This window comes from Diuraphis noxia, unplaced genomic scaffold, assembly GCF_037042655.1.
Source record: "Diuraphis noxia isolate RWA-SAM2 unplaced genomic scaffold, SU_Dnox_SAM2 contig0004, whole genome shotgun sequence".
NCBI lineage: Eukaryota > Metazoa > Arthropoda > Insecta > Hemiptera > Aphididae > Diuraphis > Diuraphis noxia.
The window spans coordinates 59,369,535-59,385,618 of NW_028301714.1; the positions used below are offsets into that span (position 1 = coordinate 59,369,535).

Genomic DNA, 16,084 nt, shown 5'->3' on the forward strand with positions numbered 1-16,084 from the left:
TGGAAAAAAATTAGGTTTTTAAGAATACAAATCATCCACAACTTTTTTTTAGACAAAATATAGATATTTAATAATATTCTTTCTAGAGCACAATTTTATTAAAGTATATTTATATATATATTAACCAGTGTACAAATTATTTTATTATTTGAGGAAGATAATTTATTTTATTTTGTTAGATTAAGGGTTTAATAAGGGACCAATTTTTAAAAAATTATGCCTCACTCCTATCTAAAATTACACCACCCATTTAGGTCAAATTAATGAAAATCTTTTTCGATCATTAACTTTAACGGTACTGGTCTAAAATGTGTCTTATACTAAAAATAAAATTAAAAGTTATCTTTTCCCCAAACGTGGCACTCAACCACTGATTAAATAAAAGTACTAGGTATGTGTAATTTTAAAAATATTTTCATTTATGCTTTTTATCATTATGGTACTTATTTATATTCGAATACATTTTTCACTCCATTGAGAATCGAAAATCGAAAATTAAAAAATGTATATTAACAAATTAATAAAAAATAAAAATACCGTTTAGAAACTTTTTTAAGACACGTTACAGTGTCCGGCGAGGACTTACCCGTTGCGATATCTCATGAAATACCTAATGATGGAAATATCAAAATTCTGGTTTTATTATAAGATTCATAGGGATAAGAACTACAATTATTTCATTTTTTAATTTATTTTAATTTTTTGTAAATAATTTAAAAAATATATTTTTTTATTTAATAATTTCCAAAAAAGTTAATGATAGCCATTTTATAGAGTTTATTTTTCTAAAAATATTAACGTTTCAAAATTTTATTTTCATTAATTTCTTGATTTTTAATACTTTTTCTAGTTTTGAAGAAATAAAATATGATTATAAATTTATAACTATTAGGAACACGGAAAGTAGGTATTCGACCGGCCGTATTGCAATGCACGCGGCGCCGTGGGTCACATGTTTGATAACATTATGGTGATAAATAATTCGCAATTTTTCTCGAAACTAAAAAAAATATTAAAAATCAGAAAATTAATGAAAATAAAATTTTGAAACATCAATATTTTAAGAAAAATAAACTCTACAAAATGGCTATCTTTAACTTTTTTAGAAATAATAAAATATAAAAATATATTTTTTAACTTTTTTACCAAAACATTAAAATAAATTAAAATATGAATTAATTGTAGTTCTTATGTCTGTGAGTCTTATTACAACATCAGAATTTCAATATCACCATTATTTCGGCAGATATCGCAATGGGTAAATCCACACGGGACACCCTGTATTATTTATAACGATGGTAATTGGTGGATACGTACAGTGTACTTTGTACAGAAGATAATATTGACAAACAAAGGCCAAACGCATCCCGTGCTTGTTAAAACACAAAAACTTGTTTAAAACAACAATAAGGGATGACTAATATTATACGAATATTTAACCTTACTACCACGAGTGTAATTTTGATTGCCCCCCACAACAGCTGACGGCACAAAATAACACTTGACCCTAATGGCCTAATGTAATATCTCTTATTGAAATCACCCTCTAAATTGGACTAAATAATGAACTGTTCAAAACGATATGGCACAGCGGTGGCATCCAAAAATTCATAATAATATATTAATATAAATTCATAATAAAATCTTTCTTTTTTTTCAACTATAATTTAAAATACTTAAACAATAGCTACAAGCGGCCGTTAAATACGTATCAAAATTCGAAATGTTATACAAATGTAAATATCAAACAGATATTGAAATGTTTGCTGCAAGGGAATAGTATTATCCTGTCTTAGTCATGCTTTACCGCTCTCCTACGACGGCTGTATGTTTCAGTGCCAGTATACTTTGTACACACATGAGTCACCCAACAATCAATATTATATCCAAAGACCAAAATCCACGAACAATAGGAATGAGTTCATTGTGTGTTAAAAATTTGGAAGCACTGCTCTTCGCATGTATTTTATTGTCACGTGAAAAAATCACGATTCCAACAATAATAATAATATTAATAAAAATAATAATAATATAGATGCATCAGCCCAAAAATAGGAACGCACTGGATTCACATAATACATATAATATATTAACTACAGCCAAACACTATATTATTATTATGAACTCGGACGTTACGATATTGTATAGTTGTTATTATGTTGGCCGACGAACCAAATTATATTTTAAATTTTGATAATCAATCACCGAACGCCCTCTGGTGGTTTAATAATCTTCACCTGTCATCGACATGTGGCCATGTGGGCTCATATTTTATCACGTCAACCAAGGCAAACACCCAAGGCCGAATTCACACATCACACTGTATATACACATTACCGACACGTGGCCTGTGGACCAACAATTCTGTCAGAAATTATGTAAACGTAACACCACTTTAGGTATCATTACAAGCGGACAATGCATGTCAGCTCGGAATTCGTCGGTCAACACTGGTTGGTGATTACTGATTAGTGATTACGATTGTTTTCAAGAAAAAAAAAACTGTTAACATCGTAGCAAATATTATTATCATTTTATTATAATTTTTTACATTAATTGCAGCAAACAAATAATAAAAAATATTATTGTTTCATCACAAGACAAATCAATAATATTACACTTTATGAAATAAATGCCGGCATCGGAATAGAGATAAATAATATTTTAAGACATGAATGTATTTCAAAATTTGAACCGCTTTAAAGAGAATTCCTTCAGTTGAAAAATAAATGTAAGGCTGATGTAAATGTTTTAAGAGCAAACCAATATGGTACAGATAGACACGAAGGTGCTTGGAATCAAACACAACAATAGACTGACTCTTCAAACAGCCCGCGGGTCCCCTCCTTAATATAATATACTCGACTACAGCTGAGATAAGGACCACTGGCACCCTTTGCACACAGGATGTATCATGTATCCCTTCTATATCTGCTGGCCCTATTCAGTTGACGTCAATATAGGGTGTAACAGGAAGATGAAATAACTTTTGTTTTAATTAATATTTTTATTTTTACTATTTATTTTTTGTCACTTATGCTACACTTATTATATAAAAAAAATTAGGTAAGTACTTTCTTTTAGTATTGAAAATAAAAATTTTAAATTTGTTTTAAATTTTCAACATAGCCAATTTATAAAACTGATTATTTATAAGAACAATTTTGATGATAAAAACATTTATCTAAGTTCAAGTAGTTTTTTTCAAATATAAATAGTTTTAAGTACCTAAATTAATGTTATGCGTTATAACTCTTTTCAAAATATTATTTTTGGGAGTTCCTTGACATGGATATATATTTCTTGAATTATTAATTACTAATTAGACATATAATTTGTACGTCTAAGTAGCAAAAATATATATGTTTTTTAGTATTTCTGATACTCCCTGTATATAATGTATGCACTAAATATTCTATGACGATTCACTGTAATAATAATATACATAATATTATATTACACCGTAAATACGATAATTATCTGTTTATTATTATTTATAAATTATAACATATTAATATACCATTATATTATAATTATTTACGTGGGTGGTGGGTAGCTAGTACGATACCCTACAGCAAGTTATTATTATTTTTGAAGGTCCATATAAGAAATGTGGACATTTTTCGTGGGCTATCAAAATTATTAATTAAATCAATAAAAAAACACCAATTAATAAAAATGATAAATTTACAAAATAATACATATAATTATATTATAGGTTGTTACTTTATTTTTTGTGCAAGGCCCGCAATTTGGTGACTCCTGCTCTAGAGAGTCTAGTAGTTTTATTAGTAATTAGTGGTCCGTAATATATTTTGAATGAACCTTATTAATATCTGTACTTATTATTATTTTTAAATTATACATCCCTTTTCGTATTCATAAATTGATTTAATATGTTGAGTTTGTAGCTTAAAGGTCTAATTTTCCCACCTGTGATGGCAATAAAATATAAAATATAAATAGTAAATACTATAACAAATTATACATAATTCAGCTCTAAAATGCTACCTCTTGTATGGATTTAATATACTTAATAGCATCTGTTACGAGAATAAAATTAACAATAATTTTATAAGATTTACGCACTGAACACTCGCACAAGTCGCACATTAATATTCCGAAAACTAAGCTAACAACACTAATCAAATGGAAGATTATCATATTATAAAATAATATATACCAAAACAAGGTGGTGTCTAAAATTAGCATACCTGCATTATCTTTAATTGCTACTAACGCTTAGCGTTATGACATCCAAAGTTAAACCTTGTTATTAGTTCGAGTTAAATTTTACGTCTAAAAACTTTACGTAATATTCAAATATTTTGAAGATCTAAATGCTGAAAAATACAGACTGCATTTGCATTGTCACAACAAGGTAATAGTATATACATATATTTATTTTAATTTTAAAAACAATAAGAGACCATCGTATTTTAAAAACGTTTTTTTTTTTTTACATTTCGTTTTTTAAATGTGAACATAACAATAATATAAATAAATCAATACTTAATTAAGGCATTCCAAATAACTAATCAATAATAATATGCATAAAAATGTACACTAACAATTTATTTGCCATGCCAAAAATGTTATCACATACAAGTACAATACGTGAAATCAACCAATATGTTTTAACTGACAGTCTAAATTATTATTAAGTTCAATTTTTTATTGTTATATTCTGTGGTTCAATATACAAAATTAGATTGATTAGTCGTATTCGACAGTTTCTAAAATTACCAAGAATTTGAAAAAAGTAAGTTTCTAAAATACTTAACATCTGTATCTGGTTTGTTTAAACAGCGCAGAACTGGCCATCATATTAAGATAATATAAACTTTCGAGGTTTTTTATTGCATAAAGAAGTCTAAAAAGTCTTCATATCAAACTCACATCAAAGTAAAACAAAAATAGCCTCATATTTTCGTTCAGAATTGAATATGAATATCATATTTGAAAGATTATAATTTATTACAGCGGTTCTTAACAGGAGTGCTTTATTTGGTGTTCGTTCAAAGAAACCTATTTAAGTTTTAGTATCGTTGAAATAGAAGATAGGTAAATATCGTAATTAAAATTGTACATGGAATGCAATCTGAATCATTTGCATAAGACAAAGAGAACGTTATAAAACACCATTAAATATGAAACCAGCAGAGCCGTGCATATGATTAAAAAAAAAATACAACATGCTATCAGATGTCGAATTTGGACTTTGGTCTGAATTTTTTCTATTGTGAAATCGATATTGCTTTTAATTAAATAATTATTTATTACAATAACAGGATTTTGCTAAAACCGCAATCTCAGCAAACAGCAAACAGATAAGTACAGAACATTATATTGGAATTATATATAACAGCTAATTAGGCAGCAGTATATGAAAAATGTTTTCTAAATAACCGATCATATTAAATATCAATACACTACACGTGCTCGCATGTTAAAATAAGAATATGCGCTTCATACCCTTCTCAAGATAATTACATACGTAGGTACTTAATACCTATAGTAAAGTATTATTTTTAATGAATTACATAAATGTAAATTTTTGAAAAGCGTTTGTTATACAATTCGCACACATCGCAATTATTAATATAGTAACGGTAAATGCGGTTGTGTACATTTAATTTCGAATAATTTATCGTCAAAAAAATATTCTAACGCGCAAAAATAATACAATTTGCCATAGTCGTCGAGACCGGTTATAAATCCGTTATGTATTATATATTATACTGAATACACCATAGCTGAGTACTTACAATGTATATACCGTATAATTAATAATATTATCACCGTATAGTACAAAATCTAAAAAATCGACACGCGTGCACAATGAAGGGTTGGTGCGCCCAATTGTTCAAACGATTATTCTTTATTATTACTTGAAATTTTTAATCGCCGTGAAAAAATAATTATTATTGTTCGCCGGAAATAGATATATCATGACTATATATATATATATTTTTTTTTATCACGAATTATCACATTAAACAGTCTACGGTGTAACGATAAAAAAAAACAAAATTATTATGCTTCCAGCGCACACGGTTCAATGTTCAAATATTCAAAAACCTACAGCGCCACTAGTGTCCAAATCAACAACGAGTAACGGGCCATTGTTATGCATAATGCATTATATTATATCCACCGAAAAAAAATAATACGAGCATACAGCCCTAAAAAAACAATATCAACGAAATAATGTATGACATTATGGTACCTACCCAAACTGTTTGCTTCTGAGTATACGAACGCTGCTACAGAGAAATTATGTTAAACACGAGTGTTTACCAAAAGACATATAAATTATTTTGTACGCGCGATTAAACGCGGTAGGTGTATTCGTCGTCGTTACAAAACATTGTTTGCGAAAACATTCTACTGCGAGCACACATCTATATGTAATGTCATACATGCCTTATAGTATTTAAGCTGTAACGCCCTTTTTAAAGTATTCTACGCTGCATTATTATTATACATTGTACATGGTGTAAATTATATTGGACAAATTAACTTTTCAACCGGTACAACACGTGCACATGTTATCTATAAAAAAATAAACAACTTGCATGTATTATAATAATAATTAAAACATATACAGTAGAGTCAAAAAATGGTAGTGCACCTGCATTGCGCGCACTACTACACTTGACTTCTTAATACAAAATTTTAATGTCGCAAGTAAGTATGTTAATCTATTGCATCCTTATAGCATTTTTATTCGCACGTCAACGCCAACGTCGTCGTCGGGACAGTAATTATAATTATTTTTTAATTATTAGAAATTAAATTTAATATGGATTACACGTCTCTTATCAATGATGGCGTAATTTACGACTTGCAATCGAACACACGGTGTTATTATTATATGCTGACGCCAAAACGACGAGCGAAAGTCGAAAATGTATTATCTATAAAATTCGAATTAAATTTATTTGCCGGCTCACGTAATGACCTTGAGAATATGCATATTTTATGTACATATATGAGCGAGTCGTAGGTTAAACAATTTTTTCCTAGAATTTCATTACAACGCATCCTCCCTCCACCTTTTACCGTCATATTATATCAAACAAAACTTATCATATATCACGAATATATTTTTAATTATGTGTACATGTTCGCGACCAACGTTTTAACACATCCAACAAAAACAAAAACAAAATTAACGGTATGATATTACTGAATACGCTTATAAGTATATAAAAACTATATAATATTATATACCCATATATAATGAATACGATACATAGTCATGAAAACCTCTGTAAAAACTGAAAACTTTTAGTAATGTTTATTACGAGGCAATACCAATACCTATTATAATTTTATCCGATTTATTATTATATTCTGTGAACATTGGATCTCAATTCAAAGTGATTAACGGACGCATCCACATAATAATTAATTTAAATTGAGGAGCATGAACGAAGATGGACCGAAGAATTGGCAAAAATACGCGACTGAAGAAATGTTACGCCACGAAAAAAGTTACGGAAAGTGATGACAGCACATTTTCCAATAACATTACGGAAGAGGAAGAATATCAAAACTGAAGGTAACAGGAGAATAATATTTTTTACACTATGTTAAATAAACAAGGAGAGAGCCTACCTACTTTATTTTACTGAATAAGTATAACAGTATATATCTACTACTCTACAATGATGAATTTGAAATGTAATTATACATTTTTTTAAATATTTAATACAATTTCTAAAAACAAAAGTTACAATAAGTACCAGTTTTTTGTTATTTTATTTTAATCATTTATTTATAAAAAAGACACAAATGCCGCAAATATTTTATCGTCATACAATATTAAGTATCTACCCAACGTGTACAAAAGAACAATAGAACTAATATGCGCATTGTACATAAGTATTAAGTATACTTCATATTTATATAGAATATATAGGACGCGAATAAAGTCTTATTATATCTATATATGTACTTAATAACTTTATATACATAATAAATTTAACGAACAAACATCAGTCACGTTATTTTAGAGTGTTCATATTTCCTAATATTTAAATATAGGAAGCCAGGTATGATCTTAATAATTGTACAGTATGATTTTATCAAAAAACAGAACAGCTTAACGATGACTAATAAAAACAGTTGAATATTTCAAGTTTTTTAAAAGGTTGTTGTTTCAACATACAAGTACACAACTTAAAAATTATGAGTAATATACGTAAAATATTAAAAATTTAATCTTGAATGTTGAAACGACAAACAAGATAAATTCTTCAACGATTATTGGTGGAATAAAGCTAAAAGTTTCTATTTAATATATAATCTAAGTAATTATTCTTAGCTGAAATTCATAAGAGTATAATATATGACATTCGACAAAACAAAAAGATTATGTATCATGCAAGTAGTTTGATTTGATTTGGTTAAATAAAATCTAAAACTATATAATTCACATTTTACTATATATATACATATATTATATAATACGTACCCATACTTGAACAATTATTTTATTTTAAAGACCATTTGATGGACATTATTACACTATTTGTGCTTATTGCCACCAAAATAAAATAGAAATTATCATTACAATCTATGGATCTTGCTTCCCACTTACATTACGTATTCAAACATTTAATTTTGAACAGATGGTAAACATTTTATTTTCATTTAAACATAAACCTTAATCGACATAAAAGTGGGAGTTTTTTTATTCAACTAAAATGCACTCGTGTCAAAACGCCCACAAAGGTAATACGTATATACGATGCGGTTTCGTGACCCATAATTATGCTATTGATAATCTGTACAGACCCTAAACGACGAGTATATAATGTACACACACATGCAGACCGAGTGGTTTATTAAAATTGACTCTAATATCCGGAATGAAAATTGAAAAAATAAATAAAATAGAGAGGATGTAGGATGTACGTGACCACTGAAGTGTCCTTCTGTCTTTTGCCGGTTTCATGACAATTGCACATTAATTTTAATGAATATGATCATGCTCCAACGTTTCGCCATTATTGTCTATTAAACTCTTGTATGTTGTACGGAATGATATTATATTATTGCAAGTAAGTGCGTTCATTGAAAAAAATTTATGTAATTTTATATTCTAAACCAAACGCGTACCAATTTATAGTATAGTTTTACAGTGAAATGTACATATTATATAAGTATTCAATTATTAACATGTAATAAACACCATGCAGCCACATATCATATAGATAAGAATAATCTGAAATAACACGCAACTAGGTTATGGACGTCGAAAAGGAAGTTGAAAAATGCTTAAAAATTGTAATCAACGTTTGATACATGTCCAAAAACAATCTAATTACAATTTTTAAAATACTAAGGATAACTCTTTTACGGTCTTCGATATTCGTTATGAAGTATATGGAGATTACTGCGTAAAAATTATTGCCGGAGTACATTTTTATTAACTCTATTTTTGAACGGTGTTTATTCTATAAATAAGAGTGTTGAAAAAATGCATACATATTATATTGGATGTGCATTGATAAGACATCGAGATCGAACGAGTTGAACACATGTTGTATCAGATTTAGTTGGCATGTGACACCTACGGTTTTGTTCTCATAGAAAGTGTGGCCAGTTTTTATAGGCGTAATGCCCGCCGAGACCAGTGGACCCAAAACCATGGGGAGTCCGTTCTTCTCGGCCGGACCACAATTTTACACGTCTCGGCGACCTCCCAGTAAGCGATAAGTGTATGATATGAACCACTGATCAGGATCTGCAACAGTGACCTGCAGCTGCTGGGTGTCACGAGTTCAGTCAAAGGTCTGTTTACGTAATAAGCGTTACACAGCACGTTTAGTATTTTATAGAACCAATAGTTTTTGCTTTAAATATACAAAATTGAATAAGCCAAACGTATTTTCACCATACGGACAGTTCGGCGATTAGGGCGATGGCCAACGATGGGGTTGACACGATTAAATTTAAATGTTTAAAATTATATTCCAAAGACTTAATAAAAGGGAGACGACATTTATTTTAAAAAGTTGCATGTATATTAGCTTATTACGAAGGCCCATATGCGTGATGTCTGCCATCGGTGCCCGATAATTCAAACAGGCGCTGTGTATACGAGACGTGCGAGTGGCCTACTACAAACGGTTTGGGTGACAGGACGCGAGAGGCGGGGGAACGGATTCTGAACAACATATGGTGTGCGCTCAGTGGTGTCCAAACGAACATGCACAGGGGTCAACAACATGCGAGTGCGAGTTGTAGGATTTCCCGAGTGCATTTTTAAAACAGACTGCTCACCTTGAAAACCTATTACACTATATATGGAGAGGTTTTATTTGAAACAAAAGAGCATCACGACATTTTAACCGATTATCTGTTAAGTGATTGGTGATAGAAAAACAGCTTTGTATAATTTTTGAAAAGAATCGATTCGACGTTCGACAAGTCGCTCGAGATTACATTCTTAAAATTCTTTCGATAATTCCAACATTACCAACAATCGAAAGCCAATCGTTACTCGGGATCTCCGTACATTTATCGTGAAGAGTTCGAAAAAAAGGTAGCCTACAATGCACGAGTTATTCGTTATTTAACAAATATTATGCATCTAAACTATATAGGTAGGTAGGTACATGGACTGATGCTATAATAAAAGCTTATTGATTTCATCATTCCTTTTTAATATATATTAAAATAATTGATTATAATATTATATAGGTACCTACTTAAGAATAAATATTTAGGGCATGATAGAATAAATTATTAAAATAAAACATGGCATGTACTATAATGTTCTCAAGGTATCAAATTATCAAAGAAACTGGTTTACTTGATATTATCTACTCTTTGTTGATAGATTATTGATGGACTAATTATTATAAACTATCAAAATAATTATTATTTTTAGCTAACGGTTGTATAATAATAAATTTGTGAAACGATAAGTTAAACACTTGTTAATTATGAATTGTGATTATGAAGCAAAAAGGTGTCGACATATTATATGATATAAAAAATACATTTTAGAATTAAAATACAAACGATATTAATAAATTTCAACTAAAACAGTTGTTCTTCAATTAAATATGACCCATAAGTAGGTATATATTTGAACGACGAATAACGATCACTATATTTGTCATAAATATTTTGATTTAGCAATAGTCACTTAGTAATATAATACATTTTTATTGTTTATACAAATTATTGTATACATATAACAAAAGCATTAAAATTTAAAATACAATTATTTTAAATAGGTTATTTTTTCACATAGATCTAAGTGAATGAAAATATAATAATATTAAATTACTAAGTGATTTATTTTTCAGGATCAGGATTATCGTTGATTAACAGAACACTTAAATAATGTATACTATGATAATTTTTCATTTTATTCATGATTGTTTCCCACGCTCTTAACATGTTCGAATAAATTATATTGAGACTTATGTAGATGATGAAAATAAGAAAAAAGTTTCGAACTCATTGTTATAATATATATATTAATTTTTTTTCTTGGGGTATCGTCTGTTATTGCTAACGTTGATCTGTATACAAGCAAAACAAGTCATGGAAGGCCAAAGCTCGTGAGTCACGTTATGGACGGTTTATGAAAAAATTTTTAACCGACGTCACCCTTCTCCAACTATACATAGGTGACAAAAGTCTAACATGTTATTTTTTTTTTTAAACTGTGAAAACTCTTAAGACAGTATCTCAACGAATATAGTGCGAAATGGTTTCATGACCTTAAAATATCAGTTTATACGTGAATGAATACATAAAAATACACGTTTGTTTACATATGAACAGACACAATTGAAGCACAAAAACATCCTACAAATTGACCGCATTGTTTACGTATTTATTATACAGTATTATACATACAAAAAATGGATTTAAGAATAAACCATAAAACATATGATTAACTTAATGACAATAACTTATTCGTTATAATAATTAATATACATTACGAGGTTATAAAAAATTGATTTTACTATTTAAAAAATAATTGTTCTATCAGAATAAACTATGTGTAGACATATCCACCACAATATATTTTAGTATAGACCATTAATACAGTTAAAATACATTTAATACAAAATATTTTATCGTGTTATTTTATACAGTGTTTTTACGTTACAGCAAAAAAACTTTTTAACTTATTTTTTTATCAGATTTTTAAAACTATTTCAATGCGTACATTTGTGCAATAATTAAAACAATTAATAGTCAATTTAAACACCCAGCATAAACAATTAAAAGTTATTTGTTTTATTATTAATTATTTAATATTCACTTGTTAAATATTCGTATGTGTGAAGAAATCATCAATTTGAATTATAATTAATCATAAATATGAATTATAATTTTGCATAATAAATAAATCATCAATAATATGAACTATAATTTTGTTTAAAATTTATCTTTCATTATTTCTTGAAATAAAATTATCAAATTAGTTATTTCAATTTTTTAAATTACACTTTTAAAAAATAAATATTTTCAGACAAAAATTCCAAAACATAGTGTGTTTTTATAATTTTATACATTAAAATACCTACATTTAGGATTTAAATTGTAGTTCTGTACCTATCAATTTATAATTAATAATAAAGATTTATATATTTATTTATATTTATTTATACAATAATATAATGAACCTGACATAACTGATCATTTATTTTATGTTTATATGGGGAAATGGGGCGCACAGAAATAGTAATTTATGACTTTAAGATTATTACTTAAAACGATTATAATGCTATATAAAATATATTGGCTCACTAATCAATTCTTTAATTTATAATATAAAATTATTGGCCATATAAGTCTGAGTGCACATTTACTTTGATGATGAAATGATAAATACTTCAAATTATTTCAAAATAAATAGTTAAATCTTTGTAAGATAACATCGCTTGGTACTTATTTTTTTTTTCCATTCAAATATATAGATCATAACACTATCATATTATTATATGCATTTATGTAATGTCAAGATATACAAACTGTTACGTCATATTATACAAACGCTTAAAAAATTAAAAAAAAAATAAAAAAAAAAATATATGTGATGCTTTCAATATCTAACCTAGATTAGAACTATTGTAATAATAGCAAAAACTATAGTATTTTTGTTTTACATCACCAATAAGTTATAATAATACGAATATTACTTCCGCAATAGAATATTAGACAATTTAGTAATGATAGCTTTTTAAATGTTAATTAAGTTGGAAAACTATTCTTGAATATGCGAATAAGTGCTTTTGGTTATAACTTGTATACTTATTAGATAATTTTTCCATCTAGAGATATCAATCCAGTAACCAAACGTATTATAATGTTAGGTATCGTATGATATTGTATATAATTACCAAAGGGGAATGTTCTATTACACACCTATTGAACAATACCATTTAAATTAATATCCTAAACCTCATGATATAATCCGAAAAGACTTAAATATGAAAAAAGTATAAGTGACATTCTAAATAGCCTACATTACGCAACATGAAACCACTTCAATTAGATTAATTCCCCAACAATATAACGTAAAATAAAGATGTATTATTACAAATTATTTGTATTTTGTTTGAAATTACAAGTGTATGTCTTAGGCACAGCTAACAATAGTGTGATGGTACATTACATAACAAATAATATATCATTATTACAATAGAGCAACATAATATTGAACATGACTATTTCATGTTATATAATTTAAACTGTAATTTTACTTCATTACCACACGGGCATATACCTTATTTATTAGGTATTTTGTTTTTTATTTATTAAATCTGCGAAAGCACTGGTCATTGGGCGTCAAAACAACATGTTATACATTAATCAAACCTTTATGTATTGTAAAATAATTCTCAGTTTCAGTTACAAATATTTCACAGAGAAAATAATATTCATTGTATGGTACAATCTGTATCTAATAAATAAAAAATTACATAGATACAATTTGTATCTAATAAATAAAAAACTAAGCAACTATTTACAAGTAAGCGACTAAACTTCTTTTTATACACCTGCGGCAAAGAATGAATGCTCAATTAATTATGACTAGAAAATAAATACGTATTTTCAAAATTCAAAATTCAATATGATGTAAAATTATGAAATATTGTTACAAATCGTCTTTTAAAAATGCTTCAGTAAAATTAATTTGCTTTGTACAAATTTACAAAATATGAATTGTATATTTCCTCATTCAGAGCTGAACGCATTTTAATAACATTCTAGCAAATAAGTTATCTATTCAACTAAATCATCAAATAAATAAAAAATTTAGTATCATATATTTAATTTATTCTTCAAACACGGAATTTGGTTTGTTTAAAAAAAGTACGTTAAACTAAATATAATCAGGACAGGTACAGGTCGCAAGTATATAATATAATGAACAATGATAAATACATTTGCATAGTATCATGTTTAAGATTTTTAACAGTTTTGGATTGTCATTGTAAATTGTACAAATAATTAGATCAAAGATGAAAAACGCAACTATTGCAAATATAATATAAAATCACGAGAAAAATTAAATTCAACAGCCATCATCAAACCGCAATACGAAGTGAACTAATACTCATCATCTGGTTCACGAAAATGTAGTTTTCGAATCTGTCCAGCAAAGGCAGTAAATAATTTTAAATTTACAATTATAGTAATATGGTGATATACCTAATACATTCTGATTTTTCAATACAATATGCGCGATGTTAATAACAATAAACAATAATGACAAATTATCCAAAAACAGTAACAAACCTATTCTGTATTTCGAATGGTAATACTGCAAACACAATAATTTTGCAAACCACACAAACTACACGCACCGTTAAACACGACCGAGCAAAAATGTGTTAACGCACTCACTACATGGACGACATATCGTGTCAGCGCGAACGTTAACTATATACTGAACGGTCCGCTGAGTCGCGCCGTAGCTCGTACCGTAAAAACTCACACGCAAATTGTTGTATAATAATATAATATAAGCGTGTCTCGAGTGGGACTTTGCGATAGAAAAATGGTTGGGGGATAAAGTGCTATTATTATTATTATTATTATTATTATTGCTATTTCTAAAGCTATTATTATTCTCATAATTTTGATAGTAATATTAAGATAGCCAATTGTACACTGCTAATTTTCGTTTTTATAATTTAATTTGGTTAACGATGAAAAAAATATTGTTATTCAATATATAAGAGGTTGATAATCATACCTTAAAACTACTATTACCCAAACTTAGCCACAACATTTATTTTTTCTCATAGCATTATGAAACCTATTAGGTTTAGTTTAGCTAATAAAGACAAAATACACATCATGTAAATTGTTGTTGAAGCGTCTGATGATTAATTTTTTTTAATTGGTTAGTTTTGTATAATATATTAACAATATATTTAACAGGTATGTTACTAAGTACAGACACAATTAGTTTTAAATTAGCCATCATTCACAATTATGAAAATTCATGGACGAAAAATATTACTCAAATAACATTTTTTTTTACAATTTCCTTTAACACGTCAGTGACCTACTACTTAAAACTACGTTTAACTGGACTTTGGATTAATATTTATTATAGAGGTACTAATAAGTAAATAATCAGTTTAAAATATTATATAGAAAATTATATAGAAATATTATGAAATCCGTTTAGGGTGAAAAAAAATCTATTTAAATAATAAAACATTACATAGCCACATAGGTACCTGATGAAAAATTCATTCATGTGGATTGTACAATAAAATAAAACGTATAGCCGAAAAACATGTTTATTTAAATAATTTTATTATTATTATTTTTTTGTTTGTTTCGTAGAATCGTTTTTGAACATATACAATAGATTTGCGCCTTTGTTGAACAATTTCTCGGGATTTGCCAAACTCATTATATACCTAAACGTTTTACGTTAGGATACTTCAACGTATCATAAGCATTAATGTCTAATAAATTTTAATGGTCTATTAATACTATCTAAGCCTATTGGCTATTACATTTTTAAAATATGTTCATTGCTTTTAAATTTAAGCATAAAATACCAAAAAGTGTATTCCAA

General features: G+C 27.7%; 1 protein-coding gene across 3 annotated transcripts in view; it reads right to left on the reverse strand.

Moving 5' to 3' along the window:
* Positions 1 to 16,084, reverse strand: part of pico (ras-associated and pleckstrin homology domains-containing protein pico) — a 45,988-nt gene that overhangs the window by 19,063 nt on the left and 10,841 nt on the right. The window contains exon 1 of one of the 3 annotated variants that reach the window (XM_089226435.1): positions 14,785 to 14,942. The exons of the other annotated variants lie outside the window; for them this stretch is intronic. The gene's annotated coding sequence lies outside the window, so the exon portion shown is untranslated. Of the gene's footprint in view, positions 1 to 14,784; positions 14,943 to 16,084 lie in introns of those variants that run through there. 3 annotated transcript variants of the gene reach the window in all.